The following is a 14894-nucleotide window of genomic DNA, read 5'->3' as shown; positions in this document are numbered from 1 at the left end:
AAAACTAGACATAAAGTATCCAAACATCAAACATCAAACATATCTTCAGTGCATTTGCCTGTGCCCCATGATGAGGGGTTACCTTTTCCTGTCTGTAACTTGAAAGCCATGGGACCAAACACCATGTCAAGTAAATCAGAAAGTATTGCACATATAGAAGAGTACTGCCCTCAATAACATGACACTTAACCTCAGTTCTTTCATCAAAAGGAAATGAACGATTTGGTTCGCAATCTAAAACTTTTAAAACAGCAAGCTGAACTCTTCGGGTCGAGACTGCAACAACAGAACCTTCTAACTCCAGGGAGATCAGATCAAAAGGTGCATCCTTCGCTCAATATTTCAACATGCACAATGCAATGTGTGTATGTAGAGAAGTCAATGGTCTGATGATGCAGCCAGGTGTCCAACATAATTCACAGGAGTGACAACTATTTATTGACTTCAGTAAAACAAGCGTGAAAGCAGTACTACTGCATAATACCAATGCATTTCCATTAGAACCTTTGGCTTACACAATAGACATGAAACCATGGCTTTGCTGCTAGAGGCAATCAAATATAAGTATCACGAATGGCAGCTCTGCTGTGATTTATAAGTTGTTGCACTCCTTACAGATTCACAGGCTGGAATCACAAAATACTGCTGCTTTTTGCACCTTTGGGACAGCCGTGACATGAAGAACCACTATACTGTCAAGGAATGTTCTATAAGGAAGTCATATGTCCCTGGAAACGTAAATGTGGACAATACCCCATTGGTTGAGCTTGATAAAATCATTTTGCCTCCCCTTCATATTAAATTGGGCCTTATCAAGAACTCTGTAAAAGCTCGGCATAAAGAAGGTGAGGCCTTCAATCACTTAAAAGAAACGTTTTCCAAATTAAGTGAGGCAAAGCTGGAAAGAGGGTATATTTGTTGGACCATAAACAAGGAAATTGCTGAAAGATCCAACCTTTGATACGAAACTTACAGGTATCCAATTAGCTGCTTGGTTTTCTTTTAAGGCAATTGTGAAGGGCTTTTTGGGTAACAAGAAAGAGAAAAACTAGGTTACCATTGTGAATGGGGTGTTTGACAACTATAAGAACACGAGGTGTAGAATATTGCTTTAAATTCACTTTTCACATTCTCCCCTTGATTTCATCCCGGAAAATTTGGGAGCCGTAAGCGACAAGCATGGTGAACACTTTCACCAAGAGATTCTTACCACGGAACACCCTTATCAATGCCATTGGAACCCTTTCACGACGGGTAACTACTGCTGGGGTCTTGTTAGGGAGAGCGATGAAATGGGAAAAAAAGAAAGAAATAAAAAGAAAAAAGAAGAGCTCTGTCGTCACATTTTTCAGAAACCGTCGTCACATTTTTCAGAACCCAAAGACGATTAAAGGTGAAAATATCTTCTGATCTAATCTGGACCGTTTATTGGCATCAAGCCCATATATACAAACGAAACAGTATTGATTTCAAATGTTCTGAATGTCTATTTTTGTTTGACTTAATTCTGTCAATTTTCACTAGTACCATTTTTTATTCTGTCGTGTATCTAGGAAATATGATGTCGTAGAGAAAAACTGATTTTACCAGTGTATTCAGCACCACAAATTTAGGTAAATCCACCCATTTAAAACCAGATGCAGAAAATGTTCAAATTTGTTAACTAGTGTTATTATTATCATTATTTACAGTTTCTGTTGCTATAACAGGTAACTTTTAGAAATAGCATAAAAGGTGCAATACAAAATAGGGAAGAATATGAATCACAGCCACATAGGAGAAGAAAATCATTGCTCCAAACCACATCACAGGAGAGGAAGACAAGTTGCAGGAAAGGTTTAGAGTTACCACAAGAGGAAAGATGATATTCAAGTTGTACGATACTGGCAATGATATGTCCTTAAATAAAAGACCAATGAACATGGCTAAACTTGAAAGAATGTTGTTGTTGTTGTAGTCTTCAGTCCTGAGACTGGTTTGATGCAGCTCTCCATGCTACTCTATCCTGTGCAAGCTTCTTCGTCTCCCAGTACCTACTGCAGCCTACATCGTGCTGAATCTGCTTAGTGTATTTATCTCTTGGTCTCTCTCTAAGATTTTTACCTTCCATGCTGCCCTCCATTGCTAAATTTGTGATCCCTTGATACCTCAGAATATGTCCTACCAACCAATCCCTTCTTCTGGTCAAGTTGTGCCACAAACATCTCTTCTCCCCAATCACACTTCCTCAGTAGTTATGTGATCTACCCATCTAATCATCAGCATTCTTCTGTAGCGCCACATTTCGAAAGCTTCTATTCTCTTCTTGTCCAAACTATTTATCGTCCATGTTTCACTTCCATACATGGCTACACTCCATACAAATACTTCCTGACACTTAAATCTATACTCAATGTTAACAAATTTTTCTTCTTCAGAAACGCCTTCCTTGCTATTGCCAGTCTACATTTTATATCTTCTCTACTTCGACAATCATCAGTTATTGTCTCATTTCCTAATCTAATTCCCTCAGCATCACCCAACTTAATTTGACTACATTCCATTATCCTCGTTTTGCTTTTGTTGATGTTCATCTTATATCCTCCTTTCAAGACACTGTCCATTCCATTCAACTGCTCTTCCAAGTCCTTTGCTGTCTCTGACAGAATAACAATGTCATTGTCGAACCTCAAAGTTTTTATTCCTTCTCCATGTATTTTAATACCTACTCTGAATTTTTCTTTTGTTTCCTTTACTGCTTGCTCAATGTACAGATTGAATAACATCGGGGAGAGGCTACAACCCTGTCTTACTCCCTTCCCCACCACTGCTTTCCTTTCATGTCCCTCGACTCTCATAACTGTCATCTGCTTTCTGTACAAATTGTAAATAGCTTTTCGCTCCCTGTATTTTACCCCTGCCACCTTTAGAATTTGAAAGAGAGTATTCCAGTCAACATTGTCAAAAGCTTTCTCTAAGTCTACAAATGCTAGAAACGTAGGTTTGCCTTTCTTTAATCTTCTTCTAAGATAAGTCATAAGGTCAGTATTGTCTCACGTGTTCCGATATTTCTATGGAATCCAAACTGATCTTCCCCGAGGTCGGCTTCTACTAGTTTTTCAGTTCGTCTGTAGTGAGTGAGTGAGTGAGTGAGTGAGTGAGTGAGTGAGTGAGTGAGTGAGTGAGTGAGTGAGTGAGTGAGTGAGTGAGTGAGTGAGTGAGTGAGTGAGTGAGTGAGTGAGTGAGTGAGTGAGTGAGTGAGTGAGTGAGTGAGTGAGTGAGTGAGTGAGTGAGTGAGTGAGTGAGTGAGTGAGTGAGTGAGTGAGTGAGTGAGTGAGTGAGTGAGTGAGTGAGTGAGTGAGTGAGTGAGTGAGTGAGTGAGTGAGTGAGTGAGTGAGTGAGTGAGTGAGTGAGTGAGTGAGTGAGTGAGTGAGTGAGTGAGTGAGTGAGTGAGTGAGTGAGTGAGTGAGTGAGGGAGGGAGGGAGGGAGGGAGGGAGGGAGGGAGGGAGGGAGGGAGGGAGGGAGGGAGGGAGGGAGGGAGGGAGGGAGGGAGGGAGGGAGGGAGGGAGGGAGGGAGGGAGGGAGGGAGGGAGGGAGGGAGGGAGGGAGGGAGGGAGGGAGGGAGGGAGGGAGGGAGGGAGGGAGGGAGGGAGGGAGGGAGGGAGGGAGGGAGGGAGGGAGGGAGGGAGGGAGGGAGGGAGGGAGGGAGGGAGGGAGGGAGGGAGGGAGGGAGGGAGGGAGGGAGGGAGGGAGGGAGGGAGGGAGGGAGGGAGGGAGGGAGGGAGGGAGGGAGGGAGGGAGGGAGGGAGGGAGGGAGGGAGGGAGGGAGGGAGGGAGGGAGGGAGGGAGGGAGGGAGGGAGGGAGGGAGGGAGGGAGGGAGGGAGGGAGGGAGGGAGGGAGGGAGGGAGGGAGGGAGGGAGGGAGGGAGGGAGGGAGGGAGGGAGGGAGGGAGGGAGGGAGGGAGGGAGGGAGGGAGGGAGGGAGGGAGGGAGGGAGGGAGGGAGGGAGGGAGGGAGGGAGGGAGGGAGGGAGGGAGGGAGGGAGGGAGGGAGGGAGGGAGGGAGGGGAGGGAGGGAGGGAGGGGAGGGAGGGGAGGGAGGGAGGGGAGGGAGGGAGGGAGGGGAGGGGAGGGAGGGAGGGAGGGAGGGGAGGGAGGGAGGGAGGGGAGGGAGGGAGAGGAGGGAGGGAGGGAGGGGAGGGGAGGGAGGGAGGGAGGGGAGGGAGGGAGGGGAGGGAGGGAGGGGAGGGAGGGAGGGAGGGGAGGGAGATCGGATTGGTTGTGTCATTTTTGTAGAAGGGGGTACAAAAGGCAATTTTAGGACAAGATCGACAGGTTCCTTCTCTTACATGCACAGCATGCAAGGAACATTAAGTGCGGGGCAGACAGTTAGCCTGTGGCCATTCATGCTATTAAAAACAATGAAAAATCTTTTAGGTCATTTGCCACATCATGTGTAATTTCCTCCGCCTCTCCCCGCTTTCTCTCTATAACTAAATAAGCTTATTTTGCCAGTGTTGGAGTATTTGTGAGTGGCACTGACCAAATGCAGAGATTAGTGTTACCAGGGGGTAGGCCACACTCATTTACGAAGTTTGGAAGCAGCCCACAATGTTGGGGTGATGCATGTATAATTGGGCAAGTTGAGAAGTTACAAACCTGCCAGTAAATGAATGATATAGTAGTAGTAGTAGTAGTAATTAGCAATAATAATGATAATAATAATAATAATAATAATAATAATAATAATAATAATAATAATAATAAAATTGTCTAAATTCAATTACTTTTCCACATTATTCCTTCTGAGTTTAAAGTACTCTGCTTAACATTTTTTCTTTGAGTAAATTTGAGTCTTCACTCATGATACTGGAAGTTGTGAAAATGTCTATACAACTGCAGTTACCACTCCAGTGGATTCAGAAGGTTCACCAGCAACACATTTCTTTGGCTGTTCAAACAGGTTAAAGAGTGTACCAAATCTGGTGAATATTGTGGAATTCAAACTATTTACCCTTTAAATCACACACTTTATCAATTACTATCATGTGTGCCAGAGTATTTGTAATTTTTACAAGTCAGAGCATTTTTCCACAGTTTTTCATTCAGATGATCCAGGAAACAAATTTAGTTGTTAACATTTATTGTGTTTCCCTTTGCAATGCAATAAGTAAGAAGAATTCCCACCTGTATCCCAAAAATAAGTGGTCATAAGCTTTCTAGCAGATTAAATCAGATGAGCCTCTTTTGGTTTAGGGCAACTACTTTCACCCACTGCATTGACTGCTGTTTTGTTTCCAGCGTGAAGTAATGGAGCCATGCCTCATTCACAGTTACAACTCAAGAAACAAAATAAGTTATAGTTTTCTTAAAATTACCTAAACATTCACTATAAATTGGCTTCAGTATTTAGCTTGGTCAACATTTAGCAAATGCACCATTTTACTCAAATAAGGATTTTTTTGTAAGTATCTTTTGCGATAAATCACACCATACCCTTTCTTATGGTTTACTTCATGCCATCTACTGTTTCATACAAATTGACTGTCCAATATCACACTCTGTAATTTCTTAAAGTTTCCATCTATGGTAGTAGATATTAGGATGTCTTTCACATGGATCATCTTCCAAAGAAGTATAGAGATTTTTCAAATCTGCTGTTAATTTCATAATTGTTGACAATTAAGAAACAGATTCATTATAAACCTTCACTACTTTGGATTAATTTCCCACTGGCAATACACCCATGCATTATCACCTAATTAATGCTCTAGTCCACTTGTTGCAATGTGTAGTCATGGAAAATACTTTTTTCTTGTCATGGTAGTGTGTTATTCAGTTTCTGCTGGGTAATGATGGCATTAATTGTTTGCTTACTGCACCACAAAATACATACTGATGTGGCAGGGGGACCCAAAAGTGAAAGTATGTCAGCGAGCTCAATGTGAACAGAATAGTTAAGGTAACCATCCAGCAGGTGGAAACTGACACCAATAAATGATGTTTCAGGTGTGGAGAAAGACCACTTAATTTTTGTGACAGATATGTTGAGATAATGCATAAAATTAAGAACTATTGCTCTGTGTCAAATTTAAACAGGCTATGAGAGAACGGAAAAGGGGAAATGACTGTGGATTCCACACATTTGCTAACCTTGTTAGGTTCTTAAAACAATTTTCATAGTCGAAAATAGTAATAAATGGAAAGCAACAGTTTGCTTTTGTTCTACAATATTACTTTTATTGCTAACCGGTTTTTGGCTTACAAGGCCATCTTCAGACCTGCACTGTGGTTTCAGACTTTTGCAGAATTATGTCCAGAAGATCTAATGATACGAACAGAGCAGCATCAGTATTATATTATTCCAGAAGATGATGAAAGTCATTAGAATTGTAAACTATGTACAGTTCTCAGCCCATTTGTTGTAGTTAGCCCCAAAGTTCAAACTAGTCTGAGATAACTGTCAATCAACTGATGTTCACCACCTGTGTTGTGTTTCATTTCTTACACCTAAAGAAATTACTTTATATGGGTAGACCAGAGTGCATTCTGAAAGGTAAAAGTAAATCTGTAAGTGTGTGCCTCCCTAAAAATTGGGAGTAATCTCTGTAGTTGTGTGATATAATAGTCAAACATTCAGCTGCTGCATTATTATTGGAAGCTCAACTACAGCTAAAGTTAATATTTACCAAATAGGCAAGAGTTGTGCTCACTCACATTTGTATAGAAAAACTTCTGAAAAACAATAAATGAGAAGCAATAACAACAATGACAACAAAAACACCAGCCACATTAAATGTGTGGTTATATTAAAACCACTACTGTGGAACTCTCACCTTTTAACCCATGTTACAATATGTTTACTTTGCATCTTGTAACCATTAAGCTTTGAGTAACACTTGCCAAGGGCGCTAAATATACTCCAACATACATTGTTGCAAAATACCTGCAAAAAAATCATATAAGTCAATTAAATTTTGGTCCAATAAAAAAAAACATAGAAGCATTATCAGCATTAACACTCGGCATATGAGTAAATCTAATTGCATTTTCTTGCAAAAATAGTAAAAATATAAAATGAGATTGTGGACAGTTGTGAACACTGATACAAGAACTAGACATTTCCAGTCTTATCTCAATTTTTTCCTGTAACCTACTATAACAAAGATGATCTGTGTGTTGGTGCAAGAACCAGACTGCTCTACCAATTTCATGAATAATTAGAATATAAAAGGAGCTACCAGAGTTTATTTTAATCATTTCATCTGGGAGCACCCTTGCAGACTGTCTCAGGAGTTGCTACCGAGACTGCACAAGATATATTTCCTGTAACAAAGTATTTTGATAGATGGTTAAGGAAACTGAAAACACTGAGTATTGTTATTTAACTCTGGGAGGGAAAAAAAAAACTATCAGTAAAACTACCTGCAGATATCTTTTGTGAAAGGCTGTTGTGGGTATATAACACTTGTACACACTGGAAATATGTGAAAATCATTTTGTTTAATGTACAATGAAAACCATTTTTTTTCTTTTTTTCAATGAAATTGTGAAAGGAAAGTTCAAAAAGGATGATTAGCATGTTTACTCATTGATACAGTCTAAGCTAAGTTATTAGTTTTTGGGCATCTACATCTACATGTACATCTACATTTATACTCCGCAAGCCACCCAATGGTGTGTGGCGGAGCGCACTTTATGTGCCACTGTTATTACCTCCCTTTTCTGTTCCAGTCGTGTATGGTTCGCAGGAAGAACGAATGTCTGAAAGCCTCCATGCACGGTCGAATCTCTCTAATTTTACATTCGTGATCTCCTCGGGAGGTATAAGTAGGAGGAAGCAATATATTCGATACCTCATCCAGAAATACACCCTCTCGAAACCTCATGAGCAAGCTACACCGCGATGCACAGCACCTTTCTTGCAGAGTCGGCCACTTGAGTTTGCTAAACACCTCCGTAACGCTATCACGGTTACCAAACAACTGTTCCGCATAGGATAAGAACGTCAGTCACCATTTTCTGTAGTCTTATGAAAGATCTTGGAGGATTGAAGAAAATGATATGTTGATGTCCCAAGTATGGACACAGCTTCTTTCCCTGTGACAGGACCTTTGTTGTAATCAAAAAACCAAAAATGAGACAATATATTTTGTCAAAAGAGTACTGCATGTGGATACAGATAAGGTCACAAGTTAGATGTTCATGAAACTACACAAACTGTTTTTTGACTACACAGCTTGTGACATTCTCCTGCTTTATTTCTTCATTGACAGTCCTCCGTGTCTATGTACTGCATTGTTATACTGGCTAAAAATGGGAGGGAGGTGTTAACATTGTAGATGACAGTTGCACAGTTGTGTTTTACAGTTCTTTATTTTCACTGTTCACAACCCCCCAATATCACACATTTATAAGGCCAGTTATATTGGTAAATTTTAAGCCTCATTAATATGTTGCAGGCAAACATTAGCGTACTGCTACAGTAGTTTGCTGTTGAATATCTATGAGCAGTAAAAACCTAACCACACAGTTCACAGTCCTTGCAGAATAATACGGTACGTGTGACACTATTTCTCAAGAAAACTGAACAGGCACTGTCAGTGTTTCAACACACGACCTATTTATGTTACACTAATTCCACAGTTAAGTTGATGCATTGCTGTTACTTGAAGCAGAACGTAATTTCCCTCTGAAAATCTTATGTGGACTGACTGTCTCGAGACCGAAAATCGGGCCTTTATATATCCTCACAATAATAGGCACTGAAACTATACATTGTGTGATGTTTAATTTACAGAAATTACAATTAAAACATAACTCATTCAATTAACTGAATACATTGAAAAATTTCCTCCATTGAACAGTTTCTTCTACCACCAAGGTTATGCAGAATTATTTGTTGAAATAACGAAATTAAAAGATATACTTACACAAAGTCTGATTTTAACAAATCTGGTAATTACTTTGGAATTAAATAAGGGCTGGCTTTGCTAACATGTTTTCATATAGAGCCAAATAAATTCTTAAAAAATCCTAGTAGTTCTTCTTCTAAATGCTTATAATTAGTACAGAATTTATATTTGTTTATAAGTCAACAATAGAATTTAAGTCACGAAACAATTGCAGATTTCGCCCTATAATAAACGATATTAACTAGGTATAGTCAAAATAAATTAGCAAGCTAATTACATACACAAAACTAAGCACAAAATTAGATCTAGTTGGTTGGTTTGTGGGGGTTAAAGGGACCGGACTGCTACGATTATCGGTCCCTTTTCCAAATACTAAAAACACCCACAGAGAATAAAAACGATCAACAGACGATAAGACAGATGACACAGAACAAGAGAAACGTAGACAAAGACCAGACAAGACGAACTAAAATCACACAGAGTGTGACGGTGGTTGGCCGACCATACAAACAAAAAGCAAAAAGCCAACCACCGAGAAACACATGGGGAAAAAAAAAAAAAAAATTCAGACAAATCGTAGGCCATAGGCCAGAATCAACACAAAAAACCCACACACTTACATAAAGCGATAAAATCCCCCTGCCCGAATAAAACGCAGAACTATGTCCACTATGGAAGAGTCGTCAGATAAAAGCGCAGAGAGCGTATCAGGCAGCGCAAAAGTCTGCCTGAGCACAGTTAAAAGGGCGCACTCCAACAGAATATGGACCACCATCAAGGACGTCCCACAACGACAAAGAGGGGAATCCTCACGACACAGTAAATAACTGTGCGTGAGTCGGGTGTGACCAATGCGGAGCCGACAAAGGACGACTGATTCCCTGCAGTTGGCTCGCATGGATGACCGCCACACAGTAGTCGTCTCCTTGATACGGCAGAGTTTGTTTGGCACGGGCAAGTTGCACCAATCAGTGTCCCATAAATCGAAAACTTTGTGGCGTAATAGTGCCTGCAAATCAGTCGGCGGGAGGCCAATCTCCAGAGATGGTGCACTAGTGGCCTCTTTCGCCAGGCAGTCAACTGTTTCATTTCCGGGTATCCCAACATGGCCCGGGGTCCAAACAAAGACCACAGATCTGCCGCAACGGGCAAGAGTATGCAGGGACTCCTGGATAGCCATCACCAGACGATAACGAGGGAAACACTGGTCGAGAGCTCGTAAACCGCTCAGGGAATCGCTACAGATAACGAAGGACTCATCTGAGCAGGAGCGGATTACTCTAGGGCATGAAAGATGGCCACCAGCTCAGCAGTGTAAACACTGCAGCCAGCCGGCAATGAACGTTGTTCAGAATGGTCCCCTAGAGTTAGTGCATAACCGACACGACCAGCAACCATCAAACCGTCGGTATAGACAACGCCAGAGCCCTGATACGTGGCCAGGATGGAATAAAAGCGGCGTTGGAAGGCCACCGGAGGGACTGAGTCCTTCGGGCCCTGTGTGAAGTCGAGCCGAAGGCAAGGGCGAGGTACACACCATGGGGGTATACGCAGAGGGGCCCGGAAAGGAGGTGGTACAGGAAAACACCCAAGCCTGTAGAGAAGCTGTTTGACGCGGACGGCGATCGGACAACCCGACCAGGCCCGACGTTCTGGCAGACAGACGACTGATTGCTGGAACAGGACACGATAATTTGGATGCACGGACAAGCTAAACACGTGGGCAGCATAAGCACCCAGTAATTGTTGGCGTCGTAACTGCATTGGAGGGACACCTGCCTCAACAAGTATGCTGTCCACAGGGCTGGTCTGGAAGGCACCAGTGGCAAGGTGTATCCCGCTGTGGAGGATTGGGTCCAGCAGCCGCAACGCAGATGGGGACGCTGAGCCATAAGCCAGGCTCCCATAGTCCAGACGGGACTGGATTAACGCCTGGTAAAGCCGTAGGAGAGTAGATCGGTCGGCGCCCCACCTGGTGTGGCTCAGGCATCGCAGAGCATTGAGATGCCGCCAACACGCCTGTTTAAGCTGCCGAATATGAGGCAGCCAAGTCAACCTGGCATCAAAAACCACCCCCAAAAACCTATGGAGCTCCACCACTGTAAGCAGCTTACCGTCAAGATAAAACCGCGGCTCCGGGTGAACAGCACGTCGCCGGCAGAAATGAATAACGCAGGTCTTGGCTGCCGAATACTGAAAACCATGCGCTACAGCCCAAGACTGAGCCTTGCGGATTGCGCCCTGTAGGTGACATTCAGCACCTGCAATGCCAATAGAGCTGTAGTAAAGGCAGAAGTCGTCAGCATACAGGGAAGCGGAGACAGAATTTCCCACGGCCGGAGCGAGCCCGTTAATGGCTATTAAAAACAGACACACACTTAGAACAGAACTCTGTGGCACACCGTTCTCCTGGACTTGGGAGGAAGTATATGAGGCCGCAACGTCCACGCGGAAGGTACGATACGACAGAAAATTGCGGATATAGATCGGCAGAGGGCCCCGAAGCCCCATCCATGAAGCGTAGAAAGGATGTGATGACGCCATGTCGTATCATACGCCTTCCGCATGTCGAAAAAGACAGCAACCAGATGCTGACGGCGGGCAAAGGCAGTACGGATGGCCGACTCCAGGCTCACCAGATTGTCGGCGGCGGAGCGGCCTGTACGGAACCCACCCTGAGACGGAGCCAGAAGGCCTCGAGACTCCAGTACCCAATTCAATCGCTGGCTCACCAACCGTTCCAGCAACTTGCAAAGAACGTTGGTGAGGCTAATGGGACGGTAGTTGTCCACCTCCAAAGGGTTCTTCCCTGGTTTCAGAATGGGGACAACAAGACTTTCCCGCCATTGCGACGGAAACTCACCCTCGACCCAATTGCGGTTGTAAAGGTTGAGGAGGCATTGCTGGCAGTCCACTGAAAGGTTGGTTGGTTGGTTGATTGGGGTTGAAGGGACCAAACAGCAAGGTCATCAGTCCCTTGTTACAAAGACGGTCAGTTCCGACAGAGGGACAGCTCAGAAGAGTCAAAAACGATAAAGGTAAAAGGTAAAAGGCTAAAAAAGTGCAGTTGTGTCGTCAATGATAAAAACACAAAGAGGGAAGTCAGTAAATGGGCAAACTCAAGAGAGGAAATATCCCACCTGTGAAGCAGTACAAGCAAGACCACATGCTATTTAAAAGCGTTCAACCGCCAGAGTGTAAAAGGGCGGATTGTAAAAGGGATTAAACAAACCTAAAAGGCGATAAAAACAGTAAAAGGAAAAAAGAAGGAACATGGCCAGGGAGGGGAGTCAGGAATCTCCAAGCACAGCCTACAATGGGAGACATCCCAACCCTCACCGCCCTGCCCCTACTCCAGAGGGAGATGAAAATCCTTAAAACTGAGAATAAAAACCACTTTCACGGAGGAAACTGAGAACCAGTTCAACCATCCGGGAATCGTCTGCTAATATTAAGGGTAAAGTGCAGGGAAGTCTGTACTTAGTACGCAGAGCTAAAAGAAGGGGGCATTCCACCAAAATGTGGGCCACTGACTGGAAAGCTCCACAACCACAAAGTGGGGGTGGCTCACCACGCAAAAGAAAACCATGGGTCAGCCTGGTATGGCCGATGCGAAGACGACAGAGGGTGGTTGAGTCCTTTCGCGAGAGGCGTAAGGAAGAACGCCATGGGACAGGTGTCACCTTAATCGTACGAAGTTTATTAGACAAGGAGGTAGCCTCCCAGGATGTGGCCCATGATTGCGCAAAGTGGGATTTGAGATGAAGCCGTAAATCCGCCACAGGAGGGGTGACAGGGAATGGGGGGTAAGAGACTGCTCCCCCAGCCAAACGATCAGCAAGCTCATTTCCTTGGATGCCCACATGGCCAGGGACCCAAAGGAAGTAAACAGAACAAGCAGCATGGTGGAGATCAGCGAGATGGTCATGGATGGAGGAGACCAAGGGATGACGGGACAAACACTGGTCAAGTGCCTGAAGGCCACTCATTGAGTCTGTACATAACAAAACGCGATTGAGCTTGGACTGTTTAATAAAGGCCAGGGCCCGGGAGACCGCCATCAATTCCGCAGTGAACACCCCACATGCATTTGGCAGGAGACGATTTTCCATGCCTACAGAGGAGGTGAAGGCATAGCCCACACGATCAGCAGATTTAGAGCCATCAGTGTAAAAAACAACAGCATCCCGAAACTCAGATAAAATGCGGCGGAAAAAACAACGGAACACCATCGGGGGAACGGAATCTTTCGGACCTCGGCAGAGATCCATCCGAACTCGGGGCCGAGGAACTAACCAAGGAGGTGTGTTGGGGAGGGAACGTGGGATACAGGAAAAGGAAGGAAGCTGAAAATCACGGCGAAGAGACGCTAGGCGGAGCCCAACCGGTAAACCCGCCCGAGGGCGGGAGTCAGGTGGGCGACTTCCTTGGGCAGGGAACAGGATAGAATAGGAAGGATGAGTGGGAGAGGAACGGACAGCGATTGCATACGAAACCAGAAGCTGGGAGCGCCGAACGGAAAGGGGGGGGGATCCCAGCCTCAACCAGGAGACTATCTACAGGGCTAGTTGGGAAGGCACCGATGGCCAAACGGATACCACGATGGTGGACCGGATCCAAGAGGTGCAATGTAGAAGGGGCAGCTGAACCGTAAACTTGACAACCATAGTCCAAGCGAGACAACACTAAGGCCCGATAAAGGTGGAGGAGAGTGGAACGGTCAGCACCCCAAGAGGTGTGGGCAAGGAAGCGAAGGACGTTTAGCTTACGGAAACATCCTATCTTCAGGCGTCTGATATGAGGCAGCCAAGTGAGCTTGTTGTCGAAAAGAAGGCCAAGGAAACGAAACTGTGGGACCACAGGTAATCGTTGTGCATTGAGATAGAGCTCTGGATTGGGGTGGACTGTCACACGGCGACAAAAGTGGACCACTCGCGATTTTAAAGGAGAAAACTGAAATCCGTGTGAGATGGTCCATGCAGAGGCACGCCGTATAGCACCCTGGAGCTGACGCTCTGCAGCGGCCATCGAAGAGGAACTAACCCAAATGCAGAAATCATCCACATACAGAGCAGGAGTGACCAAAGGACCGACGGAGGCCACAAGTCCATCTATAGCAATGAGGAACAGAAGTACACTCAATACGGAACCCTGAGAGATGCCATTCTCCTGGGTTCGCGGAGAACTTAAAACTGTACCAACCCTAACCCTAAACGAACGATGAAACAAGAACTGGCGGATAAAAATCGGGAGTGGGCCCCGAAGACCCCACTCATGAAGTGTAAGTAAGATATGATGGCGCCAAGCCGTATCATAGGCCTTGCGAAGGTCGAAAAATACAGCAACCAAATGGCGGCGCTGGGAAAAGGCCTGCCGAACTGCGGATTCCAAGCGAAGTAAATGATCGATCGGAGACCGTCCCTCTCGGAAGCCACACTGGTAAGGGGACAACAGACGCCGAGATTCGAGGACCCAAGTGAGCCGACGGGCTACCATCCGTTCAAGTAACTTACAAACAACGTTCGTCAGACTAATTGGCCGATAGCTGTCGATGAACAGGGGGTTCTTACCGGGCTTAATGACGGGAACCACGATGCTATCCCTCCATTGAGAAGGGAAGTCACCCTGGAGCCAAATACGGTTAAATACCCGGAGAAGATGTCGCTGTTGTGGAGCACTGAGATGTTGAAGCAGTTGGTTATGAATGAAGTCTGGGCCAGGGGCCGTATCATGAGAAGAGGAGAGTGCGGAAAGAAGTTCCCATTCAGTAAAAGCGTCGTTGTATGATTCTGACTGGCTGGGGGTAAAACATAAGGCGGAAGCTTCGGCCCGCTGTTTCTGGGGAAGGAAAGCAGCCGGATAGGAGGCTGATGCCGACGCTGTTGCAAAATGGGTCGCAAGGTGTTCCGCGAGAATCAACGGGTCCGTGCAAAGGCCATCCGGGAGGTGAAGACCCGGGAGGGTAGACTGCCGATGGCAACCTTGGAGAGAGCGAAGTGT

The 14894-nt window shown here is 44.9% G+C and overlaps 1 protein-coding gene across 2 annotated transcripts in view; it reads right to left on the bottom strand.

The window, feature by feature from the left end:
* The window catches only part of LOC126334642 (protein brunelleschi), a 249443-nt gene that overhangs the window by 201354 nt on the left and 33195 nt on the right, over nucleotides 1-14894 (bottom strand). For both annotated transcript variants that reach the window (XM_049997084.1, XM_049997085.1), the window contains exon 2: nucleotides 6816-6925. The gene's annotated coding sequence lies outside the window, so the exon portion shown is untranslated. The remainder of the gene's footprint in view (nucleotides 1-6815; nucleotides 6926-14894) is intronic.

The sequence above is a fragment of the Schistocerca gregaria genome, chromosome 2 (assembly GCF_023897955.1).
Source record: "Schistocerca gregaria isolate iqSchGreg1 chromosome 2, iqSchGreg1.2, whole genome shotgun sequence".
Taxonomy (NCBI): Eukaryota; Metazoa; Arthropoda; class Insecta; order Orthoptera; family Acrididae; genus Schistocerca; species Schistocerca gregaria.
This window is presented reverse-complemented; position numbering and strand designations above follow the sequence as displayed.